The sequence below is a fragment of the Pseudochaenichthys georgianus genome, chromosome 22, assembly GCF_902827115.2.
Source record: "Pseudochaenichthys georgianus chromosome 22, fPseGeo1.2, whole genome shotgun sequence".
In the NCBI taxonomy this organism is placed as follows: Eukaryota; Metazoa; Chordata; class Actinopteri; order Perciformes; family Channichthyidae; genus Pseudochaenichthys; species Pseudochaenichthys georgianus.
In genome coordinates this window covers 29,400,337-29,413,345 of record NC_047524.1, presented here as the reverse complement: position 1 = coordinate 29,413,345, position 13,009 = coordinate 29,400,337, and positions in this window count along the sequence as shown.

The window sequence follows — 13,009 nt, the reverse complement described above, 5'->3', positions numbered from 1 at the left end:
GGACGCATCCTCCTGATGTTGTAAAGCGTGTATCTGGAGCAGCGGGTTGTAGCAGCTATGTTTGCAGTGAAGGACAGGTTGTTATCTATAAACACATAACGCTATCAAATAATACTTTCTATCAATATATCTATCTTTACCAAATATAACATATTATGGAGATCACAAAAATACACTGTCAATGTTAATAAACAAAAAACAAGGCAATGTGTCTGCAAGACTGCACTCAGGTAAACAAAACATATTACCCATGCGCAGCAGCTAACCTGCCTGCGAGCCTTCGCTCAGGTCACATTTACCCAGGTGCGGCTAAAGCCCGCGAAAATGGCATCTATTGTTGCCGACAGTTTAGTATTTTTAAAATACCGTTACTATGTCAAACATGCTCAAAACCTTCTGACACACTCTCCTAAACATCATATCTAATTCACACAAGTTAACATCGATCATTTTCGTTATGTACTGACCTGTAGAAAACAGAAAAGTGGAGCAGCAATAATTATACACAGGATCCGGTTGATCGTCTGGATTGCTTCTGAGGAGGGGGCGGAAGTGTCCCCCCTAAGATAACCCAGATGTCACCGCTCACCTGCCAAAGGTTCCACCTTGGCGCTACTTACTCGTACTGCTTCTCAAACAGTACAGATAAACCATAAAATAATATGAATGTCACCAAAATAAATACAGATAATGTTCAGTTTCAAATTCACTATTGTTTTGTTTTAAGATTAAAAGTTTTAAAAAAGAAATAAATGTTCAAATAGTAGATGAATATTCAAGAGGTCTTTAAAAACATCACACTGATCATGAAAAGTTCATGAAATACTCATGCAAACTTTTTGGGGTTTTAATTATAATGTTGTGATTGGCTGGATCATGAAAAGTTCATAAATTGCTCATAAAAGTCTGTCATGAGCAAAACAGGAACTTTATATGAATGAACAATGTTCATAAACATTTCATGAACTGCTCTTTAAAATGGTTCATGAGCATTTTAAGAATTGTGGTTCATGAACATGACAAGTGAACATATAATGAGTTGTTCATGAATGTTTCATGAGTGCTCATGAACAGCTCATAAAGTCATGAACTCCATCTCGCAGGGGCGCCCAGGGCTTGGGCCTCAGAAAACTTCCCCCAAGAAGCCTCCAAGAAGCCTTCAAGCACCCTCGTTTCTTCTTCTCCATTCTTCTTTATAGTCTTCTTCCTCCTCCCTCTCTTCATCATGGGTCACCCCCCTTTCTCTCTTTCAGTCAGGAGGTCACAACTATTCAACTTTTAATTATTGAACATTAAAAAATGTAAGGTTTAAAAATTAAACAAATACAAACTTATAGTCATGATATGTAATTTTAAAGAGAGGGAATATGAACATTTTTCATGAAAGCAGAACACATTGTGAATGTCATGTTTTAGAATCAAGTTATTTTCTTTAAACATTTCAATATCATATGCAAACTTTATACTTTAATTCATTAACAGAGATTTCATTTATTAAGAGAGAAATATGGGCAGCTTGTCTCTACGATTCGCTGGCCCAGGAAGTTGATTTGAATCTGTGCGTAGGTCGCCTGCATCCTGTATCCCGCACTCAAGGTGTCAAAAACCACAAGCGCCTTCTCTGCATGGTAGCTGGAACTTTTATGCTTTTATTGCACCATCTAGAATGTGTGTGTGTGTGTATAGGTCAAAAGTTCAGAATGTTCTATCTAGTTTCACATGCCTGGTTTCATATGCCTGAAACAACAAAGGAGCAAACATACATTCTTTCCATTCACAGCCAATTTAGCATATTTTTATCAATGGTAAGCTTAATAGAGGTAGGTGAGGTAAAGCTCAGGTCTGACACGGCCACTTACACAGCAGAACTGTCAACAAAATAAATAACCTGAAATGTCAATTTAAAATGTTAAAGGTGGGCTAGGTAATTTTGGAGAAACCAGCTCGAGTGCGCTACAATTTGAAGATACACAGCCGGAATAAATCTGCTACTTCCTTACAGAGCCCCTCCTCCAACACACACGAACGCGCACATGACCAATGAGGGCACGAGATAAGTTTGTGCACAGGTGGAAAGCTGACAGGCAGGTAGGCCATCCAGTTATCTTAGCCGGGCCAGCTAAAATGAACTACAGCTTCCATATGACATTTTTTTATGGATTTTTTGTCAAAGCACTTAAAGGTCACATGTCATGGTCCTTTCTACTGATCATAATACCATTGTTGAGGGATATTACAATAGAAAAATACTGTGCAATTTTCCAAACTCACATTGTTTCACATACAGCGTCTCTGTAAACTACGTGTATTCACTCTCTCCACTAAACGGCTCGTTGGAGCTCTTGCCCCCAACCTGATCTCACCAGAATGCGTGACTCCACCACGACTCCTTAACACCGCATTGCGTGGTGGAGTCACGAACTTTGTTACATTTACGTGTCTGCACCACGCAAACAACCCCAATGTAAAGTGAATGAGGCTCCTTTGTCGTGGTGCACACACGCATTTCTACCACATCCTGCAGTGAGCTTTTATTCTATAAAACGTTTTTAAAATCTACTTTATAGCTTGTAGTAACTCACGGGAGGCTTCTTTTATTTTATTTGTATTCATAATAATTTTTATTTTTCGTCAGAATGTATTATGGTGCATTAGTTACGAATTTTTGTTCTCAAAAAACAGTGCATTGTGTGTAATGCAACTGTGATTTGTATTACATTAGTTCGTTTTTAAGGAAGAGCTTCAGCTGTGTCAAATAGATTGTTCCCTTGTGCATCCATTCCCATTGGATAACGGAGGATTTTACACCCAGAAGTAAGCATTCTCTTTACTGTCGATTGATTTTACAGTGATATCTGCATTACTGATCAACTTAAAAACACCAGATTATGCTTGTTGATTACACAACATTGATTGGTTTAAATTGTGTACAATGCTTTTGTAATTGTCCCCTTCAATTCGGAGAAACAAATATTTGTTCAGTTTAGGATGGCCGAAGACACTACACTACCCAGAATCCTCAGCTATCGTTTGGGACTACACCATGTGCTTTGCTTGACAAACCCGTGGTTTGTCCTCAAGCTCTGTGATTGGATGTTGGATGTTGAAGTTTACGCTGAGCGACAAACAGCATTTTGGAATGGAATGAAACCCATCGAAGGCACACTATTCAAAACAGGAATCGAACGTCTCCTACCCCCCCCCCCCCCTTAGGTCACAGGCTCCTCCAACAGTGCAACACAATAAAACAGATACACAGAAAAAATAGTGCGAGTCAATACAAAAAGTAAAATAGTAAAAAGTGAAATAGTGCAATAAGAGTCTATACAAGTGATTGGAATATATGATATATTAGACAAATCATTTCTAAGTAGCAGCCAGATGAATGTTATGGATGTTATTTCAAAGTTCAGGTGTTTAATAGTCTTATGGCCTGTGGGATGAAACTGTCCCTGAGTCTGGTGGTTTTAGTCCGGATGTAAGATAAGATAAGATGGTACTTTATTGATCCCAATTTGGGACATTGTTTTACAATAAAACAAAACCACAAATAAATAAGAATAGAAAGAAAAGAAAAGAAAATAGAAAATATACGTGTTGAAATAGAAAACATACATGTAGATATTATATATGCAAATATACATATTCAAAAATATATGACAATGGAATATGGAATATCAAATATTGAACAGATTATATATGTGTACAATGTACAGCGAGGTTGTATTAGAGCAGGGGTCTCCAACCTTTCTCCACCTGAAAGCTACTTTGAAAAAATGAAAGTGGCCAAGAGCTACTTGCATCGCATCGCTTACATTTATTCACATAGCACTCATCAGTTGAATTAAGCTACTTTTGTGTGAAATTGCAATACCTAAAGGTTATCTAAAATCTTAACTTCACATCAAGGTCCAAGAAAACGACAATTTCTCACATATTAATATGGACAACATAGTAAGTACTTATTATGGCCCACATAGTAAATACATCGCCTTAATCACCACCTTGAAAGCATCTTATGGCACGTGTGTAAAATAAGTGCATTCACTCTTTTTTACAGTTAGTGAGATGACTGGCGCTGCATGGAGTCCACCATACAGGTGTATGCTGGACCCACTTAGGTTCACTCTAATGGAATCATTTACATGTTGATCAGTCGGTCTTGTTCTGTATTTAGATGTCATTCATGTCAGAAAAAGCTGCTTCACACAGGCAATTAGAGCCACATAAAGCAGACAGGTTCAGTGCTGCTTGGTGATGTTCTTATAGTTGTCTGAGCGTACAAGGCTCTAGAAATGTTGTGAATTTTGCTGAGACTTAAGCTGAACATGATTTTGGAGATTTATAACCATCTCCATCTCCACAGGATTGACACTGAACAGTGCAGCCATCTTTTCTTCTTTTTCATGTTGACATGAAATTATAAATCATAATTAATCAATTGTATAGGTCTAGCCTCCCTATATCTGTGTGTGACATTTTTCCATCCTCAAAAACAAAAAACGAATACTTCTGCAGTCTAGCTGCAGCTTCTAGCAACGGTCTTCTGTTAAAAAAAGGACACTGAATGTCTTGATTGAGGCATCACACACATGAAGTCTGAACACAGCAGACAACAGGAGTATTTACAACAGCATTATAAAAAAAAAATAGTGCATGTGGGTGCACACTTACATTCTCTGTCTTACTGTTACATGAATCCCATGAATGTATGAGATTAAGTTAGCTTCATCATATCTCAATCAGTGATTAAGTGAATAATAAAGTTTCTATCAGGTCACTGTCAGCCTGTCACTCTTATTAGTAGTTATTTTTCAGGAGGGGGCGGGGCTTGGAGGAACGGAGAGGAGACGGTGATCGCGGAAGCTTTCCTCCTGCCTTCACAAACTTTACACGCGTATGTATCAACTGAAAATAGCAAGAGGAGATTCATACTCTGCGATCCAAGACTTGATTAAATCCACCAAAAACCTGACATGACGATAACGAGTGTTTTTCAAAAAACACAAATCCCTCCCTGTGTGTCTCTGAGCCGCAGCGACAGGGCCTGATTCAGAGCGGATCATTCTGCCGTTGGTTCTGACTGGTGCTGCTGGAGAAAGCAGACTGCTCCGTGTGTGGTGTCGCTGTGCCGCTGTCACGTCTGTTCCTTGATCTCTGCGTCACTGACCAATTTTATATTCGTGTGACAGAAACAATTCTAAAATAAAAACACTTTATTGTGTGGCCGAAAAATCAAGAAGCAGCGTTACTACGCTATAATCGATAATCGAGCGGCGAGCTACTGAAAAGCTGCCCGCGAGCTACCGAAAAGCTGCCCGCGAGCTACCGGTAGCTCGCGATCGACGTGTTGGAGACCCCTGTATTAGAGAAACTATGGAGCAGAGAGTTCTCTTCCAGCCAGAGGTGATTTATTGTACAGAGTTATTGCAGTGGCCAGGAATGTGTTCCTGTATCGGTCCTTGTGACAGCGGAGCTGCAGCAGTCTGTTGGAGAAGGAGCTCCGTTGACTGTCCAGCTGCAGGTGGAGAGGATGGGTGTGGTTATCCATGATGGACAACAGCCTGTTCAGTGTCCTCCTCTCCACCACAGCTTCAAAGGGGTCCAGCTTGATGCCGATGACAGACCAAGCTTTCCGGATCACTTTATTGATCCTGCTGGTGTCACCGGCTCTGATGCCCCCCCCCAGCAGACCGCAGCAAAGAAGAGTGCACTGGCCACAACAGACTAGAAGATCTCCAGCATCTTGCTGCACACATGGAAGGATCTCAGCTTCCTCAGAACATAGAGTCTGTTCATCCCCTTCTTGTACACAGCGTCAGTGTTGATCCTCCAGTTCAGCCCATAAGTGCACTCCCAGGTACTGTAGTCCTCCACAACAGCCACATCCTCTCCTAGAATGCGGCTGTTGTGCCAGATGGCAGCAGACAGAACAGTTTGTGGCTGGGGTCTTTTATAATCCTGAGGACTTTCTTTAAGGTTAACCAGGTATTTTTACTCCACTACATTTATTTTAGTTACTTTACAGATTCTGATTAATGATGTGAAATATAAACAACCCTTAAAGCAGACTTTAGTTACACCTGAGTAAAATTCAGGGAAGGTGATTATCAAGTGCCAACAATCAGGAGAGATATTTGATTGGAGGACTGGCTTATCTAAAGCCAGTTGAGTAGCACTTGAAATATTTTTGCTCTATGAAACCTGATGTACTTTATGATTCTGTTTTCTTCAAGCTTGTATTTTGTTGGTTGAACGCACTTATTGTAATTCGCTTTGGATAAAAGCGTCAGCTAAATGCAATGTAATGTAATGATTGTTGGTGCTTGAGAAGACTAAATATGTATCTGCAGATCCCTATAAAGTATATACATTACTCGTTATTCTCTACAAAACTGTATATAATTGCTATTTTGGACATCCCTTTTCAAGATTACTCTAAACGTGTAATAACGTGCTTTAACCAGTAGGTGGTTTGGGTTAAAAAGCTGTCAAGTTTACAGTGTTAACAAAATAAAATATACTGCTGTTTCTGGTTTAGTTTACGACGGATATATTTAGTTACTGTTTTGATATTTGTAACACAAAAGCGATGGAAAAAACCCACAGCAACACAGAAAAGATGGTCTTAACATGAACCAGCGGTTTAATAGTTAATAAAAAACAATAATATCAAAACAAATGATTACTACTAACTTTATTGTGAAATTAAAACAGAACGGTAAAAGAATCGTTTCCGGTCTATTCTGAGCCCGATCTCTGTAGATAAATACAAATAAAGAGCTACGATAGATGTGTAATATTTAATGCAGCCAAACCATTTATTACAATGCATTCATGTGATGACTTTCAAAGAGTAAAGCAAGCACTGCTGAATAAAGTATGATTTATCTTTTACGAAACGTTTCTTTCATATGGAATGCAGTTGGAGGTCAACCAATCACAGAGCTTGAGGCAACGCGGAACAATAGCTGAGGATTCTGGGTAGTGTAGTGTCTTCGGCCATCCTAAACTGAACACATATTTGTTTCTCCGAATCGAAGGGGAAAATTACAAAAGCATTGTACACAATTTAAACCAATCAATGTTGTGTAATCAACAAGGATAATCTGGTGTTTTTGAGTTGATCAGTAATGCAGATATCACTGTAAAATCAATCGACAGTAAAGAGAATGCTTACTTCCGGGTGTAAAATCCTCCGTTATCCAATGGGAATGGATGCTCACATTGCTCTCCGTAATACAATAAAGGGGACATGATCAAATCGGAATATAATGTTCTTTTAAAAAACGTTAACTAAAGGGAACAATCTATTTGACACAGCTGAAGCTCTTCCTTAAAAACTAACTAATGTAATACAAATCACAGTTGTATTACACACAATGCACTGTTTTTTGAGAACAAAAATTCGTAACTAATGCACCATAATACATTCTGACGAAAAATAAAAATTATTATGAATACAAATAAAATAAAAGAAGCCTCCCGTGAGTTACTACAAGCTATAAAGTAGATTTTAAAAACGTTTTATAGAATAAAAGCTCACTGCAGGATGTGGTAGAAATGCGTGTGTGCACCACGACAAAGGAGCCTCATTCACTTTACATTGGGGTTGTTTGCGTGGTGCAGACACGCAAATGTAACAAAGTTTGTGACTCCACCACGCAATGCGGTGTTAAGGAGTCGTGGTGCAGTCACGCATTCTGGTGAGATCAGGTTGCTTGCCCCCCTCCCTGTGAGCCCAGTGTGCTCCGATTGTCAATCACAAAGTCTCAGCCGAAGTAAAAACAATAAGTGTGGCTTGATATTGAGAAGAAAAAGGTTGATAAACGCTGTGAGAATGGGTCTGCAGAGAGGATTTCGCCGCGATCCCAACTGTCTGTTATCAGCAGCAGCCCGGAGGAGACATCAGCTGAGCTGCGTGTGTGTGAGGAAGTCCGTGGATTGGTCAATTTGGACCAATCAGCGGGGGCTTAACGTAACGGCTCCGCGGACTTAACGTAACGGCTCCACGGATTGGTCCATTTCGTTCCGGTTACAACATGACGTCCTGATGTACCCGGAAGAATCAAATGGATGATGACGTTTCACCAACGAGGCGTTTTGGGGAGTTCTTCTCTGTTTTAGAGTTTTACTCCCTACAGGGTGTACTTTGAGGGTTTTGACTCTGCACACCGTTTACATGCATAAAAACCTTCATAACACACAAGGGGACGGGTAATAACCGGAAAAGCATGACATGTCACCTTTAAGATATTCATTGCTATCGGGATGTTAAGAGCATTCCATGGAATATAACAAAAAGTGTATCTCGAGCCGGTTTCTGAAACTTACCTACCCCACCTTTAGGTGTACAAGTGTAAAACATTGTCATTGCAGTTATTGCCAGTCCAAGTCATTCTGATGGAGTATAATCACAAAGCCACATAGACAATGGTGTTCAGAAGCTTTAAAAAAGTTAATATGTGTATTGAGAAATAAAATAATCCTTTCATCTTGGTTCTATTTTTACTTACAGTCACCTACTGATAGGTGACATATTAGCACATTTAAAACTACTATTATTTTCTATTTGTCTTTTTTATGTTTCCATTGCAATATAGTTTTTAAAATGTAATGTAAGTAAACTGCATTTTCCCTATTGTCAAACAAGGTATGTGTCATACACTGTACATTTACTGAACTCCGAGGAAGGGTTTCACTGTAAAGAAAATATGATACTGGAGGAACTTCAACGTGAGGAAGATGTCATATTCAACTCAGTGAATAACTGAGGATGAATACTCTCGGGGGATTGGTTCAGACATGGGAGACATTCATTTCACTGACCTCGGTGCCTTCCATTTTTTCTTTTCTTTTGCCCTCACAAAAGGGACTTATACAGATACAAATGATATAGAAAAGAAAGAAAGAAAAAAAAAAATATATATAGGGAATCCCTTTCCCATGCCACCGCGTCCCCCTCTTCCCACCCATCTTGCCATTTTACAGAAAATCCTACCTGATGTTTTTTAGCAATCGTCTGAGTTCATCTATATATTATATATATATTATAGCATAACAATTTATAGCATAACAATTTATCCACATAAAATACATTCATTCCTTTTTTCTTTTTTTTTCCCACATAACATTTAATCTGTTTAAGCTGAATTGCGATTAACTCCTAATAAACCACAATTGCACCAAGGTGTGCGTATATGTACAATCATCATTTACATGAATGATATTACCCGATCAGCAGCTCTTTGAATAGCCTCTAATGTTTCCCCCTTAGCCTTATGAGCAGAAGCGATTGACAGCTCTGAAATTAGTAGGTCATGGAAGGATGATATCCATTGCTTAATAAATAAAGTATGTGGGGGTTTCCATCGTATTACTATTATTTTTTTGACTGCTGTTAGACCAGCGAAAAGCACCATTTTCTGATGTTTCTGTAGATCAAGAGAAGAATCATCATTCAACAATACAATATTTGGGAGACAGGGTATGTGAACTCCAATAATCTCAGATACAATGTCAATAACCTGTTTCCAGAACGTTCTTACTGCAGTACATTCATAAACCATGTGTACATATGTGCCAATAGTCTGTTGGTTACAGAGAAGGCACATGGGGCTTAGAATCATCCTTAATTGACAGCATTTTCTGGTTGACAGGTAATATCTGTGTATAATTTTATACTGTATCAATTAGTGATTGTGGTTACGCGATGTTAAGGAGATATTATTCCATATTCTCTTCCAATCAATAGTCTGTGTATAATTTTTTAGATCTGCGTTCCATACTGCAGAGATGCCAATATATCCGGTTAATTTATCTTGCAGTTTTTATATATATATGAAGTAGTGCCGCTCACACTGTTTGGACTTAATATGACCTTAACCAATTGATGTGTTGGCAGAGGTTGATTCCAAGGAACCATGTGCGCATGGCAGTACGTAGTTATAAATAGAAAAAGAAGGAAGAGCCAGGCACATTATACGTATCTTTCAATTCTTGGAAGGACATTGAGCAGTTGTCGTTGGTTATGTCAGAAAGATAATGTATTCATTTCATTTCAAAGCTTTATTTATCCAGATTGGTCCCATTGAGATCATAGATCTCTTTTTCAAGGGAGACCTGCAATTCCTCGGGTTTGCCATTGTGGGAATTGGTTCGCTTTCTTCATCAAAGCACTTAAGATATTCATTGCTATCGGGATGTTAAGAGCATTCCATGGAATATAACAAAAAGTGTATCTCGAGCCGGTTTCTGAAACTTACCTACCCCACCTTTAGGTGTACAAGTGTAAAACATTGTCATTGAAGTTATTGCCAGTCCAAGTCATTCTGATGGAGTATAATCACAAAGCCACATAGACAATGGTGTTCAGAAGCTTTAAAAAAGTTAATGTGTATTGAGAAATAATCCTTTCATCTTGGTTCTATGTTTACATACAGTCACCTACTGATAGGTAACATATTAGCACATTTAAAACTACTATTATTTTCCATTTGTCTTTTTTATGTTTCCATTGCAATATAGTTTTTAAAATGTAATGTAAGTAAACTGCATTTTTCCTATTGTCAAACAAGGTATGTGTCATACACTGTAAATTCACTGCACTCCGAGGAAGGGTTTCACTGTAAAGAAAATATGATACTGGAGGAACTTCAACGTGAGGAAGATGTCATATTCAACTCAGTGAATAACTGAGGATGAATACTCTCGGGGGATTGGTTCAGACATGGGAGACATTCATTTCCCTGACCTCGGTGCCTTTCATTCTATAGAAAGAAATTGAATACTAGATCCGTTCTCAGGAGATAACAGCCAGATACATCTTTTGGCTTTTCTAGTTAATTATACATCAACTCTGTAGATTATTCTCTCACAGGCTGGGCTAGGACCTTAGGTTGTGTGGTGAGAAAATGTAATTGGGCTGTAGAATTATTCCGGAGAAGGTTTTGACAGGGACAGTTTCATTTTGTGTTGCTGCCAAGTCCTCCTGCAGTATTATGGTTCAATAGACCTGAAGTTTGTGATCAAACCCCAGTAAACTTTGTGAGGTAATGCCTCTGAATTAATTTAAAAAACGAAAAGTTTCACAAAAAGTACTACACCGGAGTTTTCAGGCCTGGAAGATTAAATTGCATGATACTTTATGCCATCAATTCCTAAAACTAAAATAGAAATAGAATATGTCTGAGCAATAATCCCCATAGGGACATCATGCTGTTAATGAGGCTGTAGTACAAATTAAAAAGATTGACATGGGATCTGTACTCTTCTTCATGGAATCCATGCATGCAACGTGTTACAGTTGCTCCTGCTAGATTTGTGCTATTTTCAACTTTGAGCTTTGTTATTTGATCTTGTTATTTTGCTATTAGTAACTTGTATTAGTAACGTATGAAGCTGTGCCCTCACTAAACTTTTTTGTAGGGAGAGATTTAATTTGTTTTCCCACCGTTGAGTTGCTGCTGTCTTGCATTCACGCCTGTTGTGCAGCAATCCCATGGTTGCCTTGTTTACACCAGGGACAGCTAATCGCGCTCAATTAGGCTAGCATGGTGGTCGGAAAAACGGCTATGCATACTGAAATCTGAAGCAGAAAGGATGCAGGGGTACACTGAAGAGATATAATACAATGTTAGATAACTAGCTAATGAAATGGGTGAGCTAAAGGCGTTAGCTAGGAGTCAGAAGGAATATTTGGAGTGTAGTTTAATGTGCTTCACGGAACAATCACTGCACCAGGATATATCTAACATATTTCCATTCATTGCTTCCGGACAACGTTTACAGCAACAACGCTTACGACATTTGATGGCTTACAGCAGCGTTTCTCAAAGTGTGGAGCCCGCCCCACTGGTGGGGCGCAGAGATGTGATAGGTGGGTCGCAAATGGACACGACGAACGGGAGATTATTTTTTAATAAATGGTTTGGACCTCAGGCCAGAATCGAACCTGGGTCCTCGCGGTGGACTTTCCCAGCGCCGCTGTGCCGGAGCCTCGCAACGGCGGGTGTTTGCGGCGGCAGCTGCGGTACCGGTGCAGCGGCGCTGTGAAAGTCCACAGCCCACCTATGCCAGAGCCAGCGGCCCACCGAAGGCAGCAGCCCACCAACGGCAGTGGCCCACCGGGAAAAGTCCCGAATCTCCCGATGGCAAATCCGAGCCATTATCAAGCCTGCAACCGCGTTTTGAAAAGATGTGTCGTGCAAAACAGGCTCATTGCTGTCACTAATAATCCAGTGATGAGACTCATGCATTCAATTGGTCATTTGCATTGCTGAATGTATTTCCTGAATGTATTGATTTGTTATTGATTTTCTCTATTTTGAACTGATGTTATTTGTTATTGATGTTATTTGTTATTATTGACTGATGTTATGTTATTGGTTTTATTTGTTCTTATTCACCGGAACGTTTGGCGTGGGAAACACTTCGGTTTGTTAGCCGCAAAGCTAAAGAGGTGCCAATTTACTGTTGGTAGAAGTACATAAACAAAACAATCACAGAAAAACAAACAACTAAAACTCATGGGACCCAAGAAGACCCAGTCGGCTGAGGAGGTCGACGAGATCAAAAAGTCACTCGACTTTCTAGCCGGAGAAATCTCTGCTGTCAGGCTACAACAGAAGGGCATCTTGGACCTGGTTGAGGAGGTGAAAATACTACGTAAAAGAGCCTTCTTTCCACCTTTCTTAAGGTCCTTTTGTTCTTTGGTTTTAGCGCCTGGCCGACGCGCTCACACATCACTCAGTCACGTTTCTTTTGGTATATTTATTTCCAAGTTATCCTTCTCTGCAGTGCAATGCAGCGGTCAAAAAACCGTGTGGCTTCACAACCAAACTAGCACACAGAGTATCATCAGCAAGACTCTTTCAACCAGCTGAGGCAATCACAGCACCAATCAGCCGCCCTGCCCAGCCGTGGCTGCGGATCATGATCACTTGACACCAATCAATTATACTCCATTACATACATCAAATGATTAAATAATACAAATAATAAATCAACG